This window comes from Gopherus evgoodei, chromosome 4 (assembly GCF_007399415.2).
Source record: "Gopherus evgoodei ecotype Sinaloan lineage chromosome 4, rGopEvg1_v1.p, whole genome shotgun sequence".
In the NCBI taxonomy this organism is placed as follows: Eukaryota; Metazoa; Chordata; order Testudines; family Testudinidae; genus Gopherus; species Gopherus evgoodei.
Genome location: NC_044325.1, coordinates 72,392,693 through 72,405,025, shown reverse-complemented (window position 1 = coordinate 72,405,025; position 12,333 = coordinate 72,392,693). Strand labels below are relative to the sequence as shown.

The 12,333-nt window shown below is 43.1% G+C and overlaps 1 protein-coding gene across 19 annotated transcripts in view; it reads left to right on the top strand.

Moving 5' to 3' along the window:
• The window catches only part of RAD51B (RAD51 paralog B), a 651,811-nt gene that overhangs the window by 238,769 nt on the left and 400,709 nt on the right, over positions 1-12,333 (top strand). The window lies entirely within an intron of this gene.

Sequence of the window (12,333 nt, the reverse complement as noted above, 5' to 3'; positions counted from 1 at the left end):
TCATGTCATATTTATTTTTACTTAGTTTGTTATACATTCACAGATAATCATTACAAGCCAAATATCACTTAGCAATCTATTCTGTAGATGAACAACAATCAAACACTGGACCTTTAAGTGACTCCCACCTCAGAAATGCTAGAAGTGAACAAAAGGAAAATTTCAATGTAGAGTTTTCATTTGTAACATTGTAATACAAAGCCATTTATGAACTGAGCTCCAGATCAGCCTCTCCCAGTCAGAGAGCACTGTGGAAGGGAACCTATGCTAGGATCCCATTGTGGAGTTTCTCTCACATCTCTCTGTCACAGGTGTTGGGTGGTATTTAAGTCTCTGACCCTGTCGTGGCCCAAGTGTGAGACCTCTGTCAAAGATCTTGGATTTTGAAGGTTCCACCAAAGGCCAGGCTTCTGGATTGAGATTTTCAAGAAGATGACTAGAGAAAGCCCTGTGGTAGCTGTGTGGCTAAGTTTTAGTCCTTTGAAAATCTCAACTCTAGTCTCCACTGGTTTCTGTAGAGCCCTGGCTGTATGTTTCCCCATTGGAAATGTGCTACCAAGAACTCCCACTAGCTGCCACTGCCCTTCTGGGGGCTGCATGAAAAAGATAAAACACCTTCCGTTTGTACTTTCTTTTCCAGGGAGTCCCCATGGAATCAGAGTGACTGTTGTTACTCCCCCCCGCAGTCTGTCCAATATGGAAGGAGATAAGAGGGGATGGTGCCATGAAGGAAGCTGAGCACCTTTTCTGTGAGGGGATAGGTCTGTCCTCCTTTAAAAAAAGTTAGAAAACATGAGCATCATGTGAGATGTGTGACACCAGCCAGTTCTGTATTAGTTTTTTAAAAACTAGAATATTCCTTACTTGAGTTTCTAATAACCCAACAGTTTATCAAAATTGAAAGAACTGAACATTCTAATTGATTTTACATAATCTGAAAGTCGGTTTGTTTTGTTCTTCATTCAGCTGGGACAGTAAGGGCCAGATCCTCAGCTGCTTTGTGCCTGCTTTGCTTTGTGTCACTCTGCTGGTGCAGAGGTGCCCTAACTCTGGGTTTCCTAGTCACTTTAAGATTCCCCTGTGTGGATCCTCTCTATAATTTGCTCTGAGTGGAATTTGGGATTTCAGGGAGTACCAAGAAAGGTAGAGTGACAGACAGATCTTGGTGGAACATCAACTTAAGTTTCCCCTCCTATGTTCAGGACAATTCCATGGATATCGTCTCAAAAATCACACCTAATAAGATGGTTTCTGGCTCTGGACCCTGCTAACTTAGTGTGCCCCTGCTGTTTGAATTTCTTTAAATATATATTTTTTAAAGGTTAAGAGTCCATTTGTGTGCTCTGTGGAGCCAAGGTGTGGCAGAGGCCTTGTCTTACTTACAGGCCTCTCATTTTTCTCCTCATTTCTGTTAGCTCCTTAAAAAGGACAAAAACAAATTGAGAGCCCACAGAACACTGCAGACGAAGAGAGAGTTTTCAGACATACAATATCAAGTGACAAAATAAACTGAAGTGAGTCAGAAGTTTGAGCAATTTATGCTCTCCTTCTCTATTTCAGTCTCACCTAATAAAGTATTCTCCTTAAGGATATTAAATACTTGTGGGTTTTTAAAACCTGATCTTCATTCTGCATCTCAATATTGAAAATAACAATCACTAAAATTTAAAATTACAGTTGGTTGCTTCCTGTGGATCTAGTGGTCTTTCTTGAAATGATGGGTGCTCCTTCTAATGATCTATATACTAAGTACAGTGCCTCTCCGATTTCTTCCAACATTTTATGAGAAATCTAATTTTGGAATATCTCAGGAATAATAAAATAGTTAGAGTAGCCTTACAAAGTGCTCCTGTTCCCAGTGATTTATTTGTGAAATTTATAGAGGGTGTGAAAGGGGAATCACAGACATAAGAGAGTGAAAAGGTTTATTAGATCAATTATTCTGTTGTGGAGCACAGTGCAAGATTGTTTCCTACCATATAGTTTCCAGTGCCCTCTTCAGGACAGTATTAAATAACACAAACAATGAGCCTTCCACAACTTTTCCTGGTAAAGTATTCAATAGTTTAATAGGTCTCACTGCTGTGAAGTTTTTTCTGTTTATACATCTACATTTTACTTGGTTTTAATTCATCCTTTTACTTCTGGTAATGTCTCATGGTATCACAGCACTGCCAACCCCAAACATTCAAAAGTCATGAGACTGGCTTAAAAATTAGATTTTTTTTTTTAAGTAATAAAGTTTGGGGTTCTTTTGATTTGCCTTCTGGTTTTTGAGTCTACAGGAGTTCCCATTTTCCAGCTTTTTTCTGCAACCATAAGGGCTGGAGCTTTACGTTCCCCTCCCCCGTCTTTTTCTTCCTTTAATGAAAACTGGGGCTTCAAGCGAAATACTAAATATTGGTGACTCCTAAAATCACAAGAGTTGCAATATTGGTACCAATCTTAACAATTCCTTCCCCTCATTGATGTTTACAACCTCAGAATACTTATAGACTGTTATCGTGTCCTCTCCTAGTTGTTGTTTAGCCAAGTTACTCATATTTAGCTTTTTTGGTTCACTGTTCTAGTCCCCAGAGCATTCTTTGCTCCTTTCAGAAACTCTCTCCAATTTGACTCAGTTTTTTTGGTTTTGAAGTATCCAGAGTAGGGTGACCAGACAACAAGTGTAAAAAATCAGGACAGGGGATTGGGAGTAATAGGAGCCTATATAAGAAAAAAATCCAAAAATCGGGACTGCCCCTATAAAACTGGGACATCTGGTCACCTTAATCCAGAGTTAAATGCAGCCCACTAACACTATATTGACAAGTGTTGCTTCCTGCTCTGTGATTCCTCTGGATATACAGCTCCAAGTTGTATTGGTCTTTCTGCTACCTTAGTGCTTTGCTGAGAAACAGAGCTCATCATAATATATAATGCAAGCACGGAAAACTATGTAGTGAACTACGTTGTCTTGTTAGGAAGTTATTGAACATCATACTCCAGGGAACTTTATTTTCAAATGGAGGCTGGGCCCAAAAGTAGCCTGGTTTTTCCCCTTCCTCCTCAGAAGTAAATTTCTGTCTGTTCCCTAAACATGTTAAAATGAGAGTTAAAATTCCATATATCTCTTTAGCAAATTAGGATCCTGATCCTGCAACTCCTTTATACATGAGTAACTTTACACACATGGGTAGTCTTATTGTGCTCATTATTGGGGTTGTACTTGTATGTAAAGGGATTTATGTGTTTGCAGAATTGGGACCTAGGCTTGTAATAGTGGTACTGGCTAAGGATATAACACACTAATGTTTTCCTTCCCCGTAGTCAATCCTATGCCACAGATCGTTCCTAAATGTCTGCTCTTCTCTTTAAGCATCTTCAAAATGACATTTTGATCCTTTGGTTTTATGAGCTACAACAGAAGGACAGATTCCATATTCGACTGCCTCTGTAACTCACATTTTAACATTAATAAGTCATGTATTTGGGGTTCCAGGTTAAACAGAAGAACTTGCCTTCCCAGATAAATTACTATAGAAAGCAAATTTCAAGAAAATCTAACATCCTAAACAGATAGTTTTTGAAATACATCCAACTGGGAATTTTATTAATTAGATTTGACCGTTGGAATCGTGTTCATGCAAGTTTGCAGGGCCATTAATCGCATCCTGCTCAGAAGAACTGTATCTCTGGGTAACGTGCATGACATTGTGGCTGGCTTTGCACAAATGGGTTTCCCTAATTGCGGAGGGCTGATAGATGGGACGCACATTCCAATTCTGGCACAAGCCCACCTAGCCTCTGAGTACGTTAATCGGAAGGGGTATTTCTCTATGGTTTTCCAGGTGCTTGTGGATCACTGTGAGTGTTTCATTGACATTAATGCAGGCTGGCCCGGAAAGGTGCATGACGTATGCCTCTTTTGGAACACTGGCTTGATCAGGAAGCTGAAAGCTGGGACTTTTTTCCCAGATCAGAAAATCATCGTAGGAGAAGTCGAAATGCCCATTGTGATCCTTGGAGAGCCCGCTTACCCTTTAATGCTGTGGCTCTTGAAACCCTACACAGGGAACCTTGACAGCAGCAAGGAGTGGTTCAACAACAGGCTGAGGTGGTGCAGAATGACTATGGAGAGTGCTTTTGGGCTGCGGGCGCTCTCTGTATGGGAAGCTGGACCTGGCCGATGACAGCATCTACATGGTTATATCCACGTGCTGTACCCTCCATAACATTTGTGAAGGGAAGTGTGAAAGATTCACTCAGGCATGGAACTTGGAGGTTCAACAGCTGGAGGCTGAATTTGAGCAGCCAGAGAGCAGGGCTATTAGAGGGGCCCAGCGTGGGGCTGCAAGGATTAGGGATGCTTTGAGGGAGCAATTTGAAGCTGAAAGCAACCAGTAATGTTTGGTGCCCTGCACGGGAGTGAAGTGCAGTGGTTCCAATGTTAGTAGGAATCTGTGTTTGCAGCACTGACTTGCAGTGCCTATTGCTTTCCTGGGCTACGGTATCTTTTACTTTATGCAATAATAAAGAATGTTTTCAAAGCCAAAAAATCTATTTATTGGAAAGAAAATTCATTTATTGAAAAGAAACATAACTGCTTGGGAAACAGAAAGGGCAAGGGGGTGGGATGGGGAAAGGTACAATCACAGATTTGCATATGTCCTGTTATCATACTCAGCCTTCCTGTCTGGAGTGCTGTGCAATGAGTGCTACACTTCAGGATAGCTATACTGCATTGTGATGGGGGTTGAGTGCCATGGGTAAGGGTCGTAGTTTTCAGGGCTGGGTGGTGAAGTTACAGGTGTTGGAGGCAGCTGGTGGTGGTAAGAACCCAGATGTTGGGGAAAGTGGGTTGGAGGTGACATGGGGACACAAGGGAAAGAGTTTTGGGACAAGCGCTGGAGGGGGGTGGGTGGGCGCGGTAGTTCTCTGCTTGCATGGCTGCGAGTGCCTGGATAGAATCTGCTTGGCACTCCATGATGTTTATCAGACGATCTGTGCTTTGCTGCCAGAGCACTGTGCTTTTGTGCCAGTGCTCCTCATTCTGCTGGTGGATCCTCCTGTCACTCTCCCTCCACTCCTGCACTTTTAGATTCTCGTTAAGTGACTGCTGCATCACTTCATGCAGCATGTCTTCTTTGCGTCTACATGGCTTCTTCCTGATTCTTTGCATCTCTCAGCTGGCGATAACACAGATGGTTGAGATCTGAAGGTTGCATCTGTAAAGGCAAAATGCAACACTTAACAGAGGCAGCATTGTTCACACCAGACAGGGTAATGATTCCCCCATACTTAAGGAGGGCAAGCATAGTCTACACAATAGCATAATTTGCCCATCCCAAAGTGAGCGCACATAACCTACAGGATCCCCAAAATGGTGAGTAAGCACAGGGGCAAGGGGAACTGATTGTTTCGTGGCTGCACTGCCCTCTGGGTTTCTGTGCCTTGGGAAGAGCCAACAGCTGCAGGGGGGACCTATACTGAACACTGTCACCACATTTTCCACAGGAGTTTGTCCCGGAAGATCTCACTGCCAAGGGTGACCTGGGAAGCAAGCGAGGGTCTTCTACTACAATGCGGCTTCCGCCCTGGCCCATATGCAACTTGCCCGTGTGCAGCAATGTTCTGCTCGCCCATTACGGCACAGTGGCATGGACATGTTAGCCTGAATGGGACAAGGACCACAGTTGCTCTCTCAAGAAACCTGCGCAAGCACATTGCCCAGGTTCTCACCGAGACCTTTGAAGAGATCACTGAGGCCAATTACTACGATGTGAGAGAGCACATCGATGCCCTATTCAGCATCTAGGCATGAATATAGCCTAACCCTCCTTGCCCCAAGAGCCTGCACCGAATAGCTTCCTTCCCAAAATAAAAGCCGCTTACTTGGAACCTCCTCTGGTGTTTGTTCTTCCCCAAGCACCGGCCGCTATGACTGGCTACCTGCCTCCTGGCTTGAGAACAGCTCCTGGCTGCATGCATCTAGGGCTTCCGGGGTGTCTTCCTCTGCCTCAGCACCCTCACTCCTGCTTTGCTTCTTCTCCTGCCTTGTTGGACTGGAAATGAAGTGTCCATGGTGGTACTCGGAGTGGAGGTGGGGTCATCTCCAAGTATCGCGTCTAGATCTTTGTAGAAACGTCGGATTGCGGGGGGCAACACTGGAGCGGTGGTTTGCCTCACAGGCTTTGCGGTAGGCATTCCGTGGCTCCTTCACTTTAAGCCTGCTCTGCAGTGCATCCCAGTCATGGCTCTTTTCCATCATGTCCCTTGATATCTGCCTGAAGGTATCGTAATTCCTACAGCTGGAGTGCAATTGGGACTAAACAGCTTCCTCCCCACAAACACTGATGCAGTCCAGCACCTCATCATTGCTCCATACTGGGGATTGCCTGGCACATGGAGGCATGGTCACTTGGAAAGATTCGCTGAGAGCACTCCATGCCTGGCTGAGCAAACAGGAAGGGGATTTTCAAAATTCCCAGAGAATTTAAAGGGCGGGTCTGACGGTTGGTCACCTGATGGCAAGGCAGTAGAGTTCAAACTGATGACCAGAGTGGCTAGAACAGGCATTGTGAGACACTTCTGGAGGCCGATCAGAGCCCATTAACAGACCAGGGCGTCCACACTGGTGCCGTTGCGCTGCAGTGCGGGCGCATCAAACGTTGTTCCACTCACCAAGGTGGATTACCAGGAGCACTCTAGCCGTGGAGTCAGAGCGCTCTACCTGCCTTGCCAGTGTGGACGTGTTGTGAGTTAGAGTGCACTGGGCTGCTTTAATGCACTCTAACTCGCAAGTTAGCCATGCCCTCAGGCTATGTCCACACTGGCAATTGAATGACAAAACTTTTGTCTTTCAGAGCTGTTAAACCATGGTCCCCAAAGACAAAAGTTTTGCTGCAACAAATGCCAGTGTTGAACAGCTCCTGCCGACAAAGCTAACCCCGCTCATTGGGGGGTGAAAGTTTTTTGTTGGCAGGACAGCTGACAAACAGCGGCTACTCTGAGTTGGCTGCGTTGCTAAAAGCTATGTGGTGTAGACAAAGCCGAAGTAAGTTTCAGCACCAGAACTATCCCCCAGTGGAGCTATGATATTTCTGCTTCCCTTACCAGGAAGAAAGCTTCTGCAATCAGAACTTAGCTGACAAGTCTTATGCTGATACATGACGCAAATAGAGTTCACTCTCCCACAGCTATATGGGGTAGTTCTGCAAGGCTAACAGGAGGAAACATCATTGTGTCAGCAGGAGCAGCCTTAGTCGTGTTTGCGGCCAGGGCAAAAAATGTGTTTGGGCTCTCCCCCTACCTCCAAAACCAAGAAAACCCACAGTTAGTCAATCAGAATGGAGTAAAAATGTCTGGACAGACAATCCAAGTAGAGCAGAAAACCCAAAAAACCTTATCTAGTATCATAGTGGTACGGCACCCCCATGGAAGTTGGCACTCAGAGCAACTGCCCTGCTTTCTCTCACCTGCATTTGCTTACTCACTTGTGCTTGCTCTCTCACCCCTCAGCCCCAAAACCAGAACTGTGTGTCAGTAAAGTGAGCAGTTCTGATTTGAAGATTTGTGGGGAGCAGATAGGTTGAGTAAGAACTCTGTAATTTTACATTTGCACCATAACTGCTGGGTAAGAGATAATTGCACTGGATAGGTACTTGCTGTGAATCTTCCAATGGTGTTGCAAGAGCATGAATGCCAACCTCAGGGCAAACTGTTAAAAACCAGGGCACAAACCCCCAAATGGTTGTGAGTTCTAAACTTGGATTTCACCAACAAGATTGAGAAAAGTTGTTCTCTCTTGCCGTAGAGGACAGGACAAAAGGTAATGGGTTCAAACGACAACCTGGCAGATTTATATTACATCTCAGGAAAAACTTCCAAACTATAAGAATACTAGGACAATGGAACAGACTGTCTAGGGAAGTTGTGGAAGTTCCTTCACTGGAAGTTTTCAAAAAAGGGGGTTGGATAGCCATCTTTCTTTGGATGGTTTAGAGACGACAAATCCTGCATTTTTTGTGAGGGGAGAGGAGGAAGGTTAGACTAGATGACCCTTATAGTCCATGATATTAAGTGCAATCTCTTTGTGCATTCTAACAGTCTTAATATGGAGTCACAGACAGTCCCTTGGGAGTATACTGGTCTTTCTTGCCTCCCAGGTGTGTGTGTCTTTGTGATAGATGGCCCCTTACAGCAAGAATCACAGCAATATTCAGGTATCAGGAGGTAACCATGTTAGTCTGTATCCACAAAAACAACAAGAAGTCCGGTGGTACCTTAAAGACTAACAGATTTATTTGGGCATAAGCTTTTGTGGTGCATCTGAAGAAGGGAGGTTTTTTACTCACGAAAACTTATGCCCAAATAAATCTGGTAGTCTTTAAGGTGCCACCGGACTCTTTGTTGTTTTAGCAATATTCAGGTTACTCCTAATCCCAAAGGACCAGTCACTTACCCCAAGTCAATTGCGCTTTAGATCTCACACCAGTTGTTTTAACAATTTCTGAAGAAGAGCAGCTCTTCACACTAGTTAATACAGAGTCATACAGCCGCAGAGGTTTACAATACAACTGCTCAAATATTACATTACAGAATAGAATACAGATATTACAAGTAACATTAGTGCATGCAGCAATTCAGAAGTGTTCAGTACACACTAAACACTTTCTTATAATTCTAATACCTGTTTTATCAATAGTAACTCACAAGTGACTCAGATTCTAGCTATGCATCTGTGAATGTACAGTTGAGACATGGGGCCCATGGCATGAACTTGCACGGCTGGGGCTAATGTTCTTTGACTTTCATGAACATTGTTTGCTTAGGGCTTATTAATACCCTTTCCTCCCCATTCCCTCTCAGCCTACCCCAGTCCTGCAAGTGCATTTTGGTTGATGACTGGAGTGTAGCTGAACTAAACTGTGAAATGGTATTTCTTGCAAGGTTTGATATTCCAGTTTTTATGGAATGTCCCTCAGGAGAGAAGGAATAACATCCAGAGGATGTTATGAATATGCGTGGGATAGGCTGTCAGATTTCTCCTACAAAATGGAGACTTTGTGGTACAGGAAGAGTGCCTGCTTCTCTCTCCCTGTGGAATGCATTTCATATCCTACAGCTGCTGGTTATTTGGTCTAACACGTCAGAGAAATCATATTATACAGTTGATCTGACAGGGTTTGATCCCATTCGTTACTCCAAGTACATGAAGTTTCTGAATGCACTGCAGCTGTTCTGCATTCAGAAAGCTGTTGTGCTACTGTGTTCAATCAAAAAAAAAATAAAGTGGTAAAAATATTATTTTGAAGTTCTCGAATGACAGCAGTTTCTTTCTATGAGTATTATGAAATTTTGGTTACATAAAGTGATGGTTTTGTTCTATTTTTTAGCCATAAAGCTGAGTATAACACATTGAGACTGAGATTTATTACTGGACAAAGCAAGTATTTTTATTTGGTTTTTTTAAACTTTATAGGCAAACTGAATGCCCACAAACTGAGAGACTATTAATACTGTACTTGGCTAGTGGCAGATATAGTACATATGTTTCCAGTGGACTTCTCTCATGAACAGCTTTGCTATCAAGCTTTGGTCCAAAACTGTAGCACCTGCTGTTCCAGTTCTGAGCCCACTCCAGGTCTTTCAGTATAATTAGGTACTGATCTAAACTATCCTTTGCTGTTCTTATCCTGAACCTGTTCTGACTGAGACTGATAGTGTTGTGTCAGAGATCCATTAAGGACAAGATCTGTTTCAGGATTTGAACTCAGATCTCCAAGGGTGAAAGGTTAATGATCTCATTTACTCTTGGTTAACGAAAAGTTTACCAGTAGGATCACTATGCATTCTGTGAGATGAAGAGGTAACATGCTGGAAAATGGGTAGTAATGTATATAATCGGGATTGTCAGACTGTTCTTGATTCTAATGTAGCCGTTTTATACTTAATTTAGTAAATGCAATTCTGGTATACGTTTCTGGTCAACCTAGTATGGTTCTTTTTCTCTGATTGGCAGCTGCTTTACAAGGGTTTAAAATCCCACATTGCACCTAATAGTTTAATATAATTCCATAAGCAATTCTTCATTTAGAAGGATTCAGGGTTGGTTAAATATGACATACCTAAGTGTAAATTAAACAGCAAGAAAATCTGTGTTATGGGGCACCTTTACCCTGATATGCACAAAACCTTTCAATTGAATATGACGGACTCTGTATCTTCACAGGAAATTTTATTCAGCCACCGACAAAACACAGTAATATCTCTTACAGTAAAAATGCAAAACCTTAATTATGTCCTCAGCAACACTGGCAGGTATTCATGTTTAACATACATGAACAGGTTAAGTGTGCAATGTGTTGTGTGTTTATGGTAGAAGTGTGAGGTTTTAAATAAGGTTTTGGATAGATGAAAGGTGAAAGAGAAAAGGAATGTTGGTACAGTAGGGATACTGTTGTCTGGAAAGATTGAGATCCACTGAACTAGTTGATGTCAAGCATTGATACTTTCCAGCTTAACACTCCCCAACTCAGCTCTAACCATCTTTCTAATTTAAGATCTTGACACCCTGAATAACTTATGTCCCTTGAAATAATAATGGTAGGCGAAAGGGAAGAATGGGGAACACACACAGTCAATAGAGCGGGAGAGGGGACACAGAGGGCCCTTGACATGTGGAGAAGGGAGGAATGGGGGCCCACAGATCCCTTGGCACGAGGGAAGAATGAGACAATGATAGGGGGTAGAGGAAGACATGGGGGACACATGCAGCCCTGACATGGCAGAGGAGGGAATGAGGACAAGCATAGAACATTTATTGCAATTCCATGCAATATCTTTGGGAATCATGTTGTATTATGTTTATGTATCACTGTGAGCCAGGGATTGTTTGCAACTCCAGGGTGGAGGGCTGCAACAGTTCTTCCAGGAACCAAAAACAGTGGGGGGAGATTAAGATGAATCACTTAGTTCATAAACACCCCCAGAGAAGGACAAATGTGATGTTTGCATATAATGGTTCAAACTGAGTTATCCAGAAACTCAGACAAAGAAAGACCCTTTGGTATGCAAAGGCTGACTTTGAACTGGCTCAGAGCCTTTTTCTGATCCAGCAAACAGATAAGACCTTCTGTCGAGAAGAGACCCTAACCCTTGCAGAAGGATTGGAAAGACGCTGGCCTACTAGGGACCCATAAGACTGGTGGGTGATTCCTAGTATGCTTAGTATGTGTTTAAATCTGATTTTTTATATCTGTTTTCTCTGTAATGCTTTTACCTTAAGAATAAATGAGCTTGCTAAGAGAGCTGAGCGGTAAGTTTTAACTGCTGGCAATGCACTTGTCAGAGCTCCTCCGAGAGAAAGCAAAGCTGGCTTTTGAGCAGACTGGCTTGCTGGGTATATCACAATGTAAGACAGGGATGGGTGCAGCCTTAAAAACCCTGGTCACAAGGCTCCCTGTCCAGAGACAGGTGATGGCTGGAGACCTGAGACCTGACTGGGGACTGTTGGAGTGGCCCATAGAGGGGAATACAGTTGCAATTACCCTGAAACTGTGACAGTGGGAATGGAGGGAGATGGGAATTGCGGGGGTAGGGATACAGAGCCCCTAGCTTGAGGGAGGAGGTTGGGGTGTTGCAGGGAGTCCCTGAAATAGAGGGGGATGGGACGGTGGCACACAGAGCTTGTGGGGGACAGTGGAGGAATGCAAGAAGCCCCTGGTGTGCAGAGAGCTCAGTTTACAGAAGCAGAAATGAAGTGTGTGACCCCATAGGATTTCCCATTACAAGTATAAGGATTACGTGATGAAAATGCTAAAACCTTACCTAATGGTAAACAGCAAAAGAAAACTGTTCAGTGTGACCTAATGTATTTTTAATTACAGGAACTGACATTCATTTTCTAAAAAATGCTCAATTTGCTGACCAAGAACAATCTCATTTATCACACATGCTTGGATGCTGCATAATTGCAAAACGTACATTGGCACTTAGGAATGTACTTCCATCTCCTAAACAATATACATAAAAATGTAAATTAGAGTTGAGATCAAGCCACAAAATTCTGATTAGGAGCCACATTTCAAATATCCCAAAATTCAGGATCCTAAGTTTTGATTAGAGTCCATCTCCGATTTAAATATTAGTACAAAATTAAACAGTCAGAAAAAATACATTGATGTGGCTTAATATACTTGCAGTATGTGAGTATGATTCAGAATCTGGATTGCATTCTGATGGCAATCTGAAGGTGATGCTAATGGACTGAGAGACAGCCCTCTTTAACACTTGCCATAGCATTTTTACTAACATGTACCAGATGTGGGTGGGTAGTTGTTCTCAGATGTG